The following is a 16,848-nucleotide window of genomic DNA, read 5'->3' as shown; positions in this document are numbered from 1 at the left end:
TAATTTTTACCAGAACTGTTGAAAATTCTTTTAAAAAGTATTATTTGTCAATTCGATTCGAGATTATCTCCCCTACCCCTTTGACCCAAAATTTCATTTCTAGGTTGGTGGTATGTGGTTCCCAAAATTTCAGGTTTTAATTCTGTTGGTCGAAAATTTAATTTTCTGTTCTAAAAAGATTGAGAGGCTCATCTACGTAAAAGCACTAATCAGTGTTAAAGGTACTAAAATATTCTAGTTATATTTTTGATTCTTCCGATCTGAACTATTTTAAAATTCCAGAGAAAATTGAAAACTTGCTAGAGGTTTTGGAAAGCCCAAAAACGATTGTTTTCGAGTTGAGGAGAAGGGGAGAGGTTGAAACAAAGTGATTAAAAGTTGCAATGTCTCGTTTCGTTTGAAGAACGAAATATTTTTTGCGAATGTTGAGAATTAATTAAATAGCCTTTTCAAATTTCAGAAATTCTCCAGAAAATCGAAAATAAACTTTATCTTTAAAAAAAAATTTCTATCAGGGTGTAGCTTATTTTGTAAAGTTGGAATTTTCTACCTCCCATCCACCAATTTTGATACCTCGAGCGAAAAAATAATTCCCCATTTTTTATTTTTCTCCTATCTTCAAGAAAAGTGATGCTGTCTAACCCTCACCCTCACCCCCCCCCCCCGATTAAAAAATGGAGGAAACACGAAAAAAAATTATCAAAAATGTTTGTTTCTGCGTTGGAGTTTTCTAAATAATCCCCTTTTCAAGAGAAAACTTTTCATGGCCCATTACACCATATGGAGCCTCTCAAAGTTAAAAAAAATCACAATAAATGAGGATAAATCAAAATCACGAATATTTTTTTGAAAATATCTCATTTCAACATTAGAATTTTGTTCTACATACATAAGGTAACCCCTCTTTACAAGAAAAAACCTTCGTTGGACCCCCAAATGGTGTCGGTTCTCTTGTATGGAGCCCCATCCCCCACTTGAAAAAAATTAAAAAGGATAAAAAAAATTGATGTATGTAGAAATTTTTTGAAAACGTTTCAATGAGGAGAATCTTTTTAAATAAGCACATTTTCAAGAAAAATCCTCCCTTGGTCTTCCAAATGATGTTGGTTCGCTTGTATAAAGCCCCCAAAGATTGAAAAATACCTATCAAAACAGATGTAAAATTGATGTCTACAGGTACAGATTTTTTGAAAATTTTTCGTTTCTGAGCAGAATACTTCTAAACTGTTTTTTTTCCTTTTTTGCTTACCTACAGAAGGTTCTAGTTTTCTTTTCTGTCAAATTCGCCCGAGTCAAAAAATGTCAAAAACGTCAATTTTTGGCAAAATAGTCAAGAAAGTGTCTATTTTTGTCAAAATTCTCAGAACGGGTCATTTTTGGTAAAATTGTCAAGAGGGCCCATTTTTGCCAAAATATTAAAATACTCCTGTTCTTGCCAAGACTACCCCCCCCCCAAAACACTGCTTTTGCCAAAATTATCAAAAAAATACCTTTTTTGTGAAAATTGTCTGAAAGAGTCATGGTCAATTTTTAGCAAGTTGACGAAAAGTTGTAATATTTTTTTGCCAAAATTCTCAGAAAGTGATTTTTTGATGATATAGTCAAATGATCGTAATTCTTGCTAAAAATGATCAGAAATTTTTGATTTTTTGCCAAAACGTCGAAAAAGAAATGATTTTTGCCTTGCCTGCTTGAAAAGTTCTTTTTTTGTTTGAAAGTTTGCCAAACAAAAATCCTGTTTTTTACATTCCCAATTTTTTTTCGATTTTTTTTTTTTAGTTTTCTAGTTTTTCTTTCTCTAAATTTTCAAACGGCACAAGTTTCTTAGAATGATTTTTAAGCTTATTTTTTTTTATAAAATTTGAATAACTTACTTCAAATTTAAAATGACTGCAATAAAATAAAAAAAAATACTATGATAACCATTCAATAGGCTATAGTATCTTCTGAATTTATACTGTATGTAAGTACATATGTCTGTCTTGAGAAATGGAATTCGTTTCAATACAACGCTTACCAGAGCATAGCTACACTGAAACCGGCATTGCATAGCGCATATGACCATCAATTAGTCGGTTGCAGTTCGTTTTCGATTACCCAGCTCGTTATTTATTACTGGAGTGTAGCTCGTTAACGAACGTCGGACCTTATCGGTGCATATAAGCTGCATAAAAAATTGCACAATGTTTTAGTAAATACATATGTACGAGTACCTATAGGTACATATGTATATCCGACGAATAGGCGTTTGCTGATCATTAGTAACAGTGCTAATACATATTACATATGAGCGTAGAAAATAGAATTTCCAGTTTGATAAAATATCGCCTTTTTTGTTCGTCGGGCCTTCAGGGTAGACGGTAGTCGGTATGGATGTTGGTGTTTGTAGAATTGCATAATTGTAGAGTGGAAGGCATTAAAAGTTTGGGTATATTCGAGTGGAAAGTTTTGTTATAACATTTTGGTAGGTAACACGCTTTGTGATACAAATGATTTTTTCCAACTTGATTTTAAAAATACAAATGTAGGTACATTCACACATTTTAATGCATTAGGAAAGCTGATTCTTGTTATCACAATTGTTAAGTGAATTGTATCCTCAATATTTGGAATATTTCATAAAATTTTAACTTTGTAAACAACTTTCAGTCTGAGGCATTGCTTGAATTGGATTGATTGATTAATTGAGATTTTTGTGTTTCCAGTATAACTTTTTCATCTTGCAATGAAAACGTATCCATCCTATTTGAACTATCAATAATGTGTTAACTTACTTATTTAATAAAATGCTTTTATAGGTACTTGATTGAAAAAAAATTAACTTTAGTAACCACCAGTCACCACAGCTCAAAAAATGATCAAATAGTAATCAAAAAAGTCAGATTTTTTTAAAAAGCCTAAAAAAGAACTTGTTGACAATTATTACTGGAAAAAAGTGATACTTTTACAAATTTTCCCCAGATCAGTGAATTAATTTGAAACAATTTGGTAATAAAGCAAGACTTTTCTGCAATTTTCAACATAAAAATGTTTTTTTTTCCTTGAAAAAATTGACAATTCTCTTGATGATGAAAAAAATTTGCGCTGCAGCTTTCCTTGATGTAAGCCAAGCTTTAGATCGTGTATGGCATGCTGGTCTCTTAATGAAATTTGAAAACCATTACCACCTTACAGACATGCTACACAATCTTCTGGCTCACTATCTAAACATAACCCCATTGGGTGAAAATCTGCCGACGATATTTGACAAAAAAACGTGGCAGGAATTGCAACACTTTCCACTAATACTTTTCTGCTCATTAACCAGTGAGTATATTTTTTTACACAATAAATTCTGCCAATGTCCAATATTCATGAAAATTTTTTTGGCTCTGCCAGGGATCAAGCCCAAGTCTCTCAGATGGAGAGCGACTTTTCTACTTACCTAACCACTGGGACATGTGATGGAATGAATGCAAATCTATCCTATAAAGCTGCAAGAAAAATAAATACCCCAAAAATACGCGAAAAATACCCGAAAAATCGGAAAAAAGTCCTGAGCCCGATCTATGGCACCTAGAGAGCTGATTTTTTTTTAATCGACAGCTTAACGTCTCTAGAATATAGGAAAAATACGCGGGGGCAAAAATTTTGAAATTAAAGGGCCCAAATTTTGAGTTTAAATGGGCTGTTTTTGCCGTTTTTTCGATTATTCTCAAATATATCAAGAACGAAAAAGGCTAGAAGGGTGGTTAATATCTCATTTTAAAGAGCATTATATTCTGAACATTTCCCTCGATTACATTACCCCTCTGGGGTTTTTAGTTTTTGAGCTATTTTGAATTCAAATTTCGAATTTCAGTTACACAATTTTGAATTAAATTATCTCGAAAACTAAAAACGCTAGATGGGTACTGTCAACGAGGGAAATGTTCGAAATTTCATGCTCTGTAAAATGGTGAAAACAGATTAGAAAAAAAGTTGCTCAGATCGTGCGATTTTGATCGGTTTTTTATGGAATCTTGAAACAGAAAACCGTTAAGACGGTGCGTGTACTTATACACCCACACAAGCATACACACAACCACCAACGTAAATGTATCGGACAACGCATTGCTGTCGTTGTTATTCCAGACAGGATCACGCGACATGCGCGCGAGGCTTATATCTGCCGAAGCGCTACCCAGGGGTAACTTGAGGGTACTACCCCTACTTCATCACAGCATAAAAAATTTCGCGACCCAGTTTCATTTTACAGGCTTTTCATTGGTTCAATTTTAGTTGCTGTTTTGAATTTGATTTCAAATTGTAATCAGTGTTTTTCAAACTGCTTTTTACCTCAGAAGAAATGATCAGTAAAAGTGATATTATAAGTGAAAGTATTCCTAAAACAATAATGTAAAACCCCAAGTATTCAATTTTTGTTAATTTTCAATTATTCATTATTTATATCGCTTTTTCTGACTTACCCCCTAAATTAGTGCTATGGGGTAAGTCAGAAAAGTGAACATTGATAATTAGGATTCGACTTCATCGATGTGTAATACGTAGAATGATATGTTTTCGAGGTCGTAGAATCCGAATCTGGAGTTATTTTTTTTGTAGGAGTGGGGGGTGAGGCGTGGGGAGGGGGCAATTCCAATTTTTTCCTACATTATTGTGTAATATGTCGATTGATATGTTTTCAAGGTCGTAGAATCCGAATCTGCAGTTATTTTTTTGTAGGAGTGGGGAGTGAGGCGTGGGGAGAGGGAAAATTTCGAATTTTTCCTACATTATTGTGTAATATGTCGAATAATATGTTTTCGAAATCGTTGAATCCGAATTTGGAGTAATTTTTTTTGTAGTAGTGGAGGGTGAGGCGTGGGGAAAGGGAAAATTTCAAATTTCTCCTACATTATCGTGTTATATGTCGAATAATATATTTTCGAGGTCGTAGAATTCGAATCCGGAGTAATTTTTTATGGTGAAGGTGGAAAGTGAGTCGTAGGTTCGCATGGGTGGGACCCTCTCCCCAAACGGTGATACTTGAATAGCACTCGACCCTAAAAACTAGCTCAAGATTCGAATTCTGCGACCTTGAACACATATCAACCAACATGTTACACAAGATTATAGGCAAAATTTGAAATTTCTCCTCTCCTCTTACATCGCTTCATACCCCTGCGAAAAAATAACCCCAGATTCGAATTATACGACCTCAAAAACATATCAATCGACATACTACACATTAATATAGGCAAAATTTGTAATTCACTCTCTCTCCCCTTGACTCACCTCCCACCCCTACAAAAAAATATCTCCAGATTCGAATTCTACGACCTCGAGAACATATTATTCAACATATTACACGATAGTGTAGGAAAAATTTGATATATTACCTCTCCCCACGCCTCACTTCCCTCTCCTACAAAAAAAATAACTCCAGATTCGAATTCTACGACCTAGAAAATATATTATTCGACATATAACACGATAATGTAGGAGAAATTTGAAATTTTCCCTTTCCCCACGCCTCACCCCCCACTCCTACAAAAAAAATTACTCCAAATTCGGATTCTACGTTTTCGAAAACATATTATTCGACATATTACACAATAATGTGGGAAAAATTCGAAATTTTCCCTCTCCCCACGCCTCAATCCCCTCTCCTACAAAAAAAATAACTGCAGATTCGGATTCTACGACCTTGAAAACATATCAATCGACATATTACACAATAATGTACTAAAAATTTGGAATTGCCCCCTCCCCACGCCTCACCCCCCACTCCTACAAAAAAAATAACTCCAGATTTGGATTCTACGACCTCGAAAACATGTTATTCGACATATTGCGCATCGATCAGGGTCGAATCCTAATAATGCCAATTAATTTTGTAGATTTTCTGACTTACCCCAAAGTGGGGTAAGTCAGAACAAGTTACATTTTATTCGATTGTGCGAAAGCTACTGCGACAATCGCGCTGAAATTTTTACCATAGGTTAAGAACCCTTATGGGAACCTACATACCAAATTTCAGCCATATTGGTTCATTAGTACGAGAGTAACAGCTGATCAAAGTTGAAATTGTGAAAAAACGTTCTGACTTCCCCCGGTGCACCTTATTGGATCTACCATTGAGATTTCAATCTCAATCGCGTGTAAGCTAAATGTTATCCCAGGTGGCAAAACGGTATTTTTTAGACAGTGCATCTATGATCTAACTAGGGATCTGACTACAAATCAGTCAGAATGTATTTTCTGACTACCAAAACGGAAATATCTGACTGTGGTTCTGAGTGTGGATCTGACTAGTCAGATCCACACTCACATCTCCACTCAGTCTTCTGACAAGTCAGCGCCATCTTGGAATATCAAAAAAATACTTGTTTCTGATTGGTTGATTGTAGTCAGACTGCAAATCTGACTGTCAAAACGGCAATTTCTGACTGCAGAAATGAGTAGTCAGATATCACCAGAAATGTGCCAACCGGGATACTGTTTGTGGCACTGGCAGATTGCTTTTTCTTTTTGTTACTTACTTCAAATAAATAGATAAATAAAAAATAATTATTTCTGACAAAGAAAGCAACATTTTGACCATTTTGGCAAAAAAATGAGACTTTTAAGCAATTTTTGGAAGAAAAGCAAGATTTTTTGGAATTATAAATAAATAAGTAGTTTTGGCAAAAAAAAATGAAATTTTTCAGCATAAATTATTTTTATTGAAGAAGTGAGATATTTTGGCGATTTTTGACATCTTTTGCTGTGGGTATAAAAAACAAAGATTTTTCAGAAATTTAGTAGGAAAAAACTCCAAATTCCAGCTGATTGTCTTCAAACATGAAAAATCTTAAATCCAAACTGCATCTGCAAGAGTCCCAGCCAAAAAGAAAAAAATTGAAAATACTGAAATACCAATTTTAAAATAATTTGGGTAAACCTGATAAAATCCAATAGGGAAGACCTGATTGGATCTGACCACATCTGAATGGGTCTGATCAAGCCTGATCCGGTTCTGGCATTACTCAAATCCAATCCTTAAAGTTTTGATCAGATTAGATCTGTTCAGACCCCAATCATTTATCTAATTATCCTCAAGAAAGTGATAATTTCTAATGAGCTCTAACTAGATATGATCAGAGCGATTTGAACCTATTTGAATAGATCTGATTAGGTCAGATATGATCTGATTATTTTTATTGGATTTTGACCAGATATGATCATCGCCTCTAGGATGCAATTAAACAATTCAAAGACTCAAAGTTAATGCTTTATTTACATTTTCAATTTTTCATCCAGTTGCAAATTTCACGAAACGAAATACAACGTTCCTCTTCAACCACGACTTAAATAACGAGTTTATAATTTCCAATAAATCGCGGTCACATCAAAGCCATCGCACACAAACACCCATCAGTGGTATAATTTCGCCAACTAGACATAAAATTTAACGTGTGAATATTTAAAAACAAACACTGCCACACTCCATCCAGGCATCCTATACTTACAGACACAATTGAAACAACATCGACATCAAATTCATCAAAAAAAAGTAACGTTACACCGGAGACTCGTAGACTCGTCGTTTTGGCGAATTTCGACGAATCGAATAATTTTATTAAACAATACCATACGATAATTTAATAAACAACTGATTCATTTGGAATTCTTGGTAAAAACCAGTGCAGCGAAGTGGTTCACACACGTGCTCGATAAAGATCTAGATTCTCGTACAACATTGTCGGGTCGGGTCGATTTTTAAAATGAGAAAAAAAAATGGCAGGTGCCGATGCTGCCGTTGGCAGACATGTTTGCTAAAAAATATATTACATTGTATCGCGAACAATTTTCCAGCTGATTACAGAATAGGCTACACACAGATCCGCTCGATGATTCTAAGTGGTTACGATGCGAACCGGTTACATTGACGTAGTTTGCAATATTTCGACTTCGTCTGTTAAATGATAATCAAACCAGGTAGATAGTTGGCTATTTTTAGCTCGGCGATGGTTTATGATGATGGTCGTTGGTCGAGGGAAAAATAAATATGGAGGATGTGGTCTCAAAATGGTAGATGAGTTTGGGATAATCGATTTGAAATTCATACCTACCTAACAATAAGATGACCATTGATTTTTTTTTTCGTTTTAAGCTACTCTTAAAATGCCTGCGAATATTTCTTTATTATTCTATTCTGTTTTGTATTTTTGTTTCAGATGCAAAATACACGTACGAGAGTAAAGATTTTTACCGAATGAAATTTAAGATGAAAAAAAATATGAAGACATCATAGAGTAAAGGTTTGTTCTAATTTATTAAAGAATGAGGTACCTAAAAGTGTATATTTCTAAACTCAAATCGTCAAAAAATTATAAAAAGTTGAAAGCCAACTTCACCAGAGCGTAACTCTTGATGAAAACTGAAAAATAGCTATAAAGTTTCACATCAATTTTTCTCTTTGGTTACACGATAACTTTTCCAATTGCAAAGGAAATGAGAAAATGCACGAGTATAGCTAAGATACGTAGATATTTTCATAGAATGAGAAGAAAATATCGTATTTCTTTTTTTTAAAACTAAAATGAGAAAGTTTTCAATTTTGAAAAAATACGACCACGAGTCTGAGTACCTTTTTGAAAAAAATGTATACCTACCTAATTACTTAATCAAGCATAGTCTAAATTTTCAAAAAGAAATTACCAGCTAAATTTTAACGTTTTCAATATGATAAGAGGCAATGTCCCCGAGCCCTAGGAACACTGTGATGATTTTGGTGAGACACAGACACACTCGATACTATAAATGTATCCGGCTTAGGAGACATTACCATGGTAACGATGTGTTACTTAGTATAATAAGTCGTGAGAGAGACTATAGGCTATACTAACTGCGAAAAAATTGCCTGTCGCCAAATGGTATGGAATAGGGGGAAGTAATAATTAATTTTTTAAACTGAAATCGTATTAGGCTTTGCAGACGTTCGGTTCTATCTTTTTATTTTTTATTTTTTTGTTCATCTGTTCGATGCGTTTTGCAAAAGATGCTTATCAGTTATCTGTGAAATCATGCTAATGAGTCCCTTGCAAATTACGTATTTATGCAATTTATTTTTTACCGTTTGATGTATTTTTTTTAGAAATTTTTATACGAGTATAGGGGTTTCTATACATATGGTATTCATATTTTAGCCCATATTTCGTCATTGTAATAGGAACTTTTGATGCTTGAAATATTTTTACTCGTGTTATTCGTATTTAACTTAACTTCAGATGATAGATGATTTTTGTACCTCGAACTAACTTAAATTATTTCATGGCGTAAGTTTTGTAAAATAATTTAAGTGGGTAATTTAGATGATATTTACTAAAGTGAAGACACTCATAGGGCTATTTTTTATTATTAGAATTCAAAAATGCAACTAAAGTTGGAATATTTTTATTTTTATGTGGGTATTTTGAATTGCAATTACATACATACTAGAAAAAGATTTATTAAGTATTTTGGTGTAAGTGCAAATTGTTTTCCACTCCCTCCTCTTTCCCAATCATTATCAGAAGTTACAAAAAGCAGAGCTAAATCGTTGCTTATTTTTTCTATACACACAGGGTGTTCAAAGAGTTCGTGATCAAAAATATGTGTACTTTTAAAAAAGTGCAACAAAAAAAATAGAAAAAAATAAAAAATTTTCTCAATACCTAAACACCTACTTTACTAATTATTTTCTGATTCATAAGTGAATATATCACAGAGGCAGTGGAAAATAGCTGTGAGTTCGGCAGTGTAGATTGAAGAACAGTTATGGATTTTAAAATGTGAAATTCTATCATTCATAGAGTAGGCATATCCAGTGTGAAGTGTTGGTATTTTTGATCCATCTGTAAACCAAAGATTGAATTTTTTGTATTCTGATAACAGTTCAAGATAATTCTGTTTTATTACTAATGAAGAATGGCTATTTTTTGAGTAGTTAATAAGCTGTAGATTGACTTGAGGAGGCTTTAGAAGCCAAGGGGGATATAATATTGGTTTTTGGATGAGAGTTTTAGGATTGATTTGAAGATCATTCAACATTGTGATGAAATTATAAATGGGTCCTTCTATTATGGTCAAAATGTTGGGGGTTGGGTGGGTTAATTGAGTTTTGGAGTGGATGGGAAGGGTTGGTGGATGCATTTGTTTGTTATGAGAGTTCTTCTAAAATCTGGGGGTAATTATTCTGCTGCTTCACAATAAATGCTATCTATTGGAGAGGAATAGAGGGCTCCTAAACAGATCCTTAGGGCTGAATTTTGAATTGTTTTTAGGATAGGTATTAGAAGTTTTATTTGAGATATTTGCAAAACATGGGCTTCCATACTCAATTTTACTGCGAATTAGAGATTTATACAAGCGAAGTAGGAGTTTGCGAGATGGATTATACTTGGTGTTTTTGATTATTTTCAACAGATTTAGGCGTTTCATGATATCTGATTTTACTTTTAGAAAATGAGGAGTCCAATTTAGTTTTCTATCAAAAGTTAAGCCAAGAAATTTAGTAGTGGTTTTGAATACTAAAGAGTGTCCTTTGAAGTTGAGAATCAGATCTGGAGGAATCTTATTTTTTTTGGTGAAAAGTATACAGTGGGTTTTTGATTCAGAGAAGGTTAGACCATTACAGAATCTGCCCATGACTCAATTTTTTCAAGGGTTTCTTGGATTACTCGAAGAGCTAGTTGAATATTATTTGAACAAAAGGAAATGTTTATGGGTAGTTCTACCAATTTTACACTTTTTGTGTCCGTGTAAAATTTCACTTACAGTATGCACATGAAAAGTAATGGTGAATGGTTTTGTCAATAAAAGTTGTCTCCATATAACATTTTCAGGTACTACATTGAATTCAACCCCCTCCCCCTGGGCCACAGACCCCCTTATATGATCAAAAGTTCCATCGTCATGGCTGTCTCGCATCTCGTTTTTAAATAGTTACGTAGCTGGTTAGCAAAGAGTGGTGATGTTCTGCAATGTTTACATTCGTTTTTTTATTCCTGAAAACTACACCCAAATTACAGTATGAACACAATTCACTTCAGTGACACCTATATGCCGTGGAGTGACCTCAAACCTCTGTCTTCGAGTTTTTGTTCCCTCGGCGTGGTTAATTTTTAATGCATTCCCAACGGCTCACTATTTACAAATTTTGGTGTTTGAAAATGGAAAAACTGTTTAGGCAGTTCACCAAATCTTGTCCACTGATAAAATTCTGAATCCGAACATCGCTATGCAATATATAAACGTGATTCCATGAAAATATGGTTATTTATTTTTTGCCGCTTCTTTCGTCATGGTTTCTCAGCTCCGCCATACACAAACAGAGAAAAACTGAGAAATGTTGAAAAATTATTATGTGGTGAGTACTGATACTACTTACACTGAAAAACACGAATTTAAACAATTTTACATTTATATTATCCCTACTTAATAAAGTTTTATCCACCGTCATGGGGAATGACATTTTTTCCTTCGCCATGGAATTTATACTTTTTTGACCAAGCTGGAGAAATTTTCACCTAGAAATCCTTAAAATCCGTGGTATATTCTCAATTTAAAAATTATTTGAATTACTGAAACACTTTTCTTAATTTTGTAGGTGATCAGTTCTCTCAAAAAAGACCAGTTTTGATGCGAAATTTGCAGAAAAGCCCCACATTTTCAAATGGCTCTCCCCACTCCCCTGAGAGATATGAATTGGGCACAACACTAATAATGAAGTCTCGAGTGTATATATTAACCACTCCAACCAAAAAAAAATTCTCAAAAAAATTTTTTTTTGGCGAGGAAACATACTGCAAAATTGTGTAAAATTGATAGAACTACCCATATATCATCAGCAAAGATTCTCAGAGAAATGGGTCTAGAAACAATATTGGAAATGTCATCAATCAAAAGTATAAATAAGATAGTGCTCAGAACTGAACCTTGGGGGACTCTATTTTCAATTTCAAAAAATGTTGAGTATGTATTGTTAACTTCTCTCACTCTAAAAGTACGGTTTGTTAAGAAATTCTGAATAAAGTAGGCCAAATGCCTTCTAATTCCAATGGAATGTAATTTTTGGAGAATTTTATAACGCCAGGCTTTATCAAATGCCTTTTCAAGATCAAAAAAGACTGAAAGAACACTTTCTTTATTCTGGAAGGCCGAACTAATTTTTTTTTGGAGACTAAAGAGGTGATCTAGGGTAGATCTTTTCTTACTTTGATAAATGCTAAGTGAGTTTGAGGAATCAATATACCAATTAAGACGTTTAATAACCATTTTTTCGAGTATTTTGCAAGGAACTGAAGTTAAGGAGATGGGGCGATAACTAGATGCCAGATTTGGGTTTTTATCAGGTTTTAATATTGGAATGATTGTTGCAGTTTTCCACAATTTTGGGAAGGAATCAGAAGTCTAAATTTTGTTATATACCTAACTAAAGTAAATCTGCTTTTCCAGTGTCTGAGAGGTACTTTACCATGTGAGGGTGAATTTCATCAGGTCCAGGGGATGAATCTTTAATGTTGTAGTTTAGTTAGACAATGATTTAGCTCTTCAAGGGAGAAAAGAGAGTTGTGTGGTTCTAGATTTTGAGATGAAAAGTCTAAGGGGGTGGATTCTATTTGTGTTTTTAGTGTTTGGAAAGCAGAGCTATAAGAGGCAGTTGCAGAAGCTTTTGCAAAAGATCTAGCTAAGGTGTTTGCAATGTCATCTATTGAGTTTATTTCAGTGTTGCCATCTACTAAGTAGGGTATTTCAGTATGTATAGAACTTCCTTTAAGGATTTGAACTTTTTTCCATATTTCTTTTGTAGATATGCTTTGGTTTTTCTTTTGAAAAACATGGATTTTTGAGAAAAGTTTAGCATTTTTTTTAAATGAGAAATTTTCTGAATAATTTTTAGAGCAATTAAAATTTTATGCTCAAGCATAACGAAACCTCTTGTTCTTTCAGTCATCGATTTTACTTATTTTACGACCAAAGAATGAAAATCCAGAAGACAGTTTCCAAAAAAAAATCAAATTCTGAAATCGTTCAAAAATTGCATAATTTTAAATGACTTTTTTTTGTAAACTTTTTTTGAAACTCGGTTATTTTTTCAAAAAGTCCTACAAAAAAAAATGGAAAAAATGAAATTTTCTCTTCAATAATTTTGGGGAATCAAAATTTATAAGTTGATGATAGGAGACCTCATTTTTATGAAAATAATATAAAATAAAATAATTGAGTTGGAATTCAGACAATTTTCAACAAAAAGAATGATTTTCGACAATTTCAAAAAAAAGTAGCATTTTTTACCACTTTTGTTTAAAAGATAGAAATATTGACAAATTTGACAAAAAAATTGAATATTTTTCTGACAATTTTGAAAAAAAGTGATGCGTTTTTCCAAAAAATATGCACTTTTTAAAAAATTTCAAACTTGACATTTCTGACAAAAATGAAGACTGAAAGTTTTGGCAAAAAGTTTAGCAAAAAAAGTGCGATTTTTGGCCATTTAGGAGAAAATTGACTTTTCTGGCAGTTTTGGCAGAAATGCAGCATTTTTGGCTATTTTAGTTGCAAAATTGAGATCATTTGGAAATTTTGGAAGAAAATGAGGATCTCTGACAATGATTATTGAACAGCTTGTAAATCGAGATTTTTTTGACAATTTTAGAAAAAGTAGAAGTCTTGGAAATTTTTTCCAACAACGGGTACGATTTTTTTGCACTTTTTGGTACAACGAAGATCCTTTTTTTACAAGTTTTTTACAGAGTAGGATTTTTTGACAGTTTTGGTAAAAATTTGGGAGTTTTTGATGTAATTTTTACAAAAATTCAAGGCTTTAAGGACGATTTTGAAAAATGAGTGAACGTTTTGCCTATTTTGAAAAAAGCCAAGACTTTTTGGCAGTAAAAAAAGGCATTTTTCGACAATTTCAATAGAAGTATATGTTTGACACTTTTAGGAAAAATTGAATCAGATTGCAGACTTAAGTATCTACTTCCTTTATCGTGATTTTTATTGATTTTTTGCTTAGTTGTGTGATTTTAATTTTTAACAATTCACCAATTTTTAATTTTTTTTTAATTTTTTTTTTTTTCATTTGAGTAAGTATCAAAAAAAAAAAGATTAAAATTGTTGACTAAATCCTCAATTGATATTTCAATACATGAATCATTAATGTTCTTATCTGAATGATTAAAAACAAAGGAATCAAAACAAAAATTATTTTCGGTATTTACGAATTTAAAAAATTTTAAGTACAAAAAAATATATATAAAAAAAATGGCAGTACATTCCAAATCTTCATTTTTAAATAGGTTTTCTATTGTTTGAAATCGATGTTTTTTTTTGAAATCGTCTTAAACCTGAAATTCATGAGAATAAAAAAATTTAACAAAATTTATTACCTCTTTTATTCAATTTTGGGATCTCCAGAGAAAGTGGAAATGAATCTTGAATATAAGTACGCTGAAATTTGAGATGAAAAATTGTCGGATCTTGAAAACCCAACTTGACAAGAGCCCATAAAACACCCTTCCCTTCTCCCCCCCCCCTTCGACAATTTATAAAATTGATTTTAAAAAAGGAAACATGGTGTACCTAATGGTTATTTTGGAAAATTTTGGGTGATTAATAGCGATGCTCATAATATTTCTAATAAAAAATCGAAAAAATCGTATACTTATCCACAAGTATTCAATTTGGAATCTCATAGTGAATTTTTTTATTTACTTAATTCAATTTTTTGTTTTAAATAATTATAATATTCATAGAAATCTTTTTTTAATTCTCTAATTTGAATATTTTCTATAGGTATGCAAGTTGTTTAAATGGCAATTCCACGTGCATATAAAATAGGCTACCTACCTATACTGGTTTCTCGTGTATTTGCTTACAGCATTATTAGTAATATGGTTGGTAGAAGAAATGATTAGCTTGCATTTTTATTGTTTTTTCTCCCATTTGATAGATATATTGTGTAGTTCGGTAGTTGGCTGTGTATTTGTATAGTGTCCTCTATTCATTTGTGATGCACGTGGATGAGGTAATGCGTATTCTGGAGTAGTTTTTTTTTGCAAAGCTTGTCTAAAAAATTGTGATTTTTTTTCCCCATCTTATGTTGTTCTGCTAAGAAATATTTTTGATTTAGTTGCCCGAGAATCGAACAAAAAACAAGACAAAATGTATTTTTTGAACCTATGCTAATTTAGATAGAAAAATATCAGCTTTTTAAGATAATTGAATTATCCTTTTGCAGTACCTACCTATTCCTTTGAGTGATGAAAAAAACAAAAAAATACAATTGAATTAGTTTATCGAACCTGAAAAGTAAAAAACCTGCATCAGCTTAGCATGTACTCGTATTTATCAAAATGTACCACTGCATGACGATTTAAAAAAGATTTCAGCCGTGTAGCTTTTCTGTCGTCATGTCGAGGTTGGATCATCAAACCATCAGAACATCGAGGATGATTTTTCCTTTTCCTGGACTTATTACCTGAAGATAACCAACCGAAAAGAATAAGAAAATGCCTACGTTTTGGGGGGATTGTACTTCTCCAGGTGTTTTAGTCAGTTTAGAGTATCACACTTGCACCTGTTGGAGTGCAAACCTTCAGAAACGTTTAATTCTTTTTCCAGTTTTATGGATACAATGCATGTTATACCTGGAGCCAGTGAACCATCGTCCAATGATTTATGTTAGACCATCGATCATGTGTTTTTTGTGTAAATGAGTAAAGTATAAGTAGTGAAATGGCGAATATCCTGTTTTACAACTTCGAGTTTTGTTATGTTTTTTTTTTTTTACTGAAAAACTTGCGTATTATGTGATTGATGGTCGAAGAAAGTATTATCTATTATTGTACCGATGTGTTTTATTTTTATCATTTGCTAATTTTTTTTTCCTTTAAGGACGTATCTATTTTTATCGAATAATGTTGTACCTATTTGTATTTATTGTGAAATGTACGAGTAGTTTGCAAGGGAAAACAATTCGTAGGAGTTTGGTTAAGGAACGAGAAGGGGAAGGGGGAGACCAAAACTATACTTATTTTTATTTTTATTTTCCAGCCAATGTAAGACTATAAGTAAGTATAGGTACAGTTATGAGAGTGGCAATATTGTTTAATTATTTTAAACAAAATACAGGTTTTTATAAAATTATTGGTTGTTCGAGAATTTTAGAATTTAGTTTAATTTATGTTTCTTATGTTTATTTTTTTATTTCCCAGAACGACTCCAACTGAAGATATTGATCTCATCACGTTTAAATCACCCTATAAGTAGGTACTTACATGTCTATAAGATTACACTTCTGATACTTGCTCAATACTGACTGATCGGTGTTTATAATATATTTTCATTAGTCAGAATAAGTATATATTTTTTATATTGTACTTCCTTAAGAATTTTTTTTAGCATGGCCATAATATTTACTAATTATTGCTGTTTTCATGCTTAGTCAGCTTTTTAAAAAGTGATACCTGATAATTTTAAGTATACGATTTTTTAAGTTTTTTTTGGGAAAGAATATGCCATTGGTAGACAATCTGTATTCGTTTAAGCAATAATCTCGTACGAGTAAAGTTCTTATACAATTAAGGCTCATTTTAAGTTAAGAATTATTCGATGTCGCGTAAGATATTGGACGCTTTGAAATGCTGTATCAGCATAATTGTACTAGAGGAATTTTCACCAACGTTATTATATAGGTAGTTTAATTATCTCTAATGTATAATTATTTTATTTCTAGTGGAAATTATGTGCAATAAGTTTTTTTTTGTTCGAATATTTTTTGGTATTCGATTAGGTAAATTAGAAATTGCTGTTGTTGTTTTTGTTGAGTTTTGAATAAAATTTAATTATTTTACTGTT

The 16,848-nt window shown here is 32.4% G+C and overlaps 1 long non-coding RNA gene across 1 annotated transcript in view; it reads left to right on the top strand.

Moving 5' to 3' along the window:
• LOC135849022 (uncharacterized) overlaps positions 1-16,848 on the top strand; it is an 82,383-nt gene extending 65,535 nt beyond the window's left edge. The window contains exons 3-4 of the long non-coding RNA XR_010559479.1: positions 8,181-8,264; positions 16,206-16,848. This is a non-coding gene — a long non-coding RNA (uncharacterized LOC135849022). The remainder of the gene's footprint in view (positions 1-8,180; positions 8,265-16,205) is intronic.

The sequence above is a fragment of the Planococcus citri genome, chromosome 5, assembly GCF_950023065.1.
Source record: "Planococcus citri chromosome 5, ihPlaCitr1.1, whole genome shotgun sequence".
Classification (NCBI taxonomy): Eukaryota; Metazoa; Arthropoda; class Insecta; order Hemiptera; family Pseudococcidae; genus Planococcus; species Planococcus citri.
The sequence above is the reverse complement of the archived record's forward strand: the minus strand, read 5'-3'. Positions and strand labels throughout refer to the sequence as shown.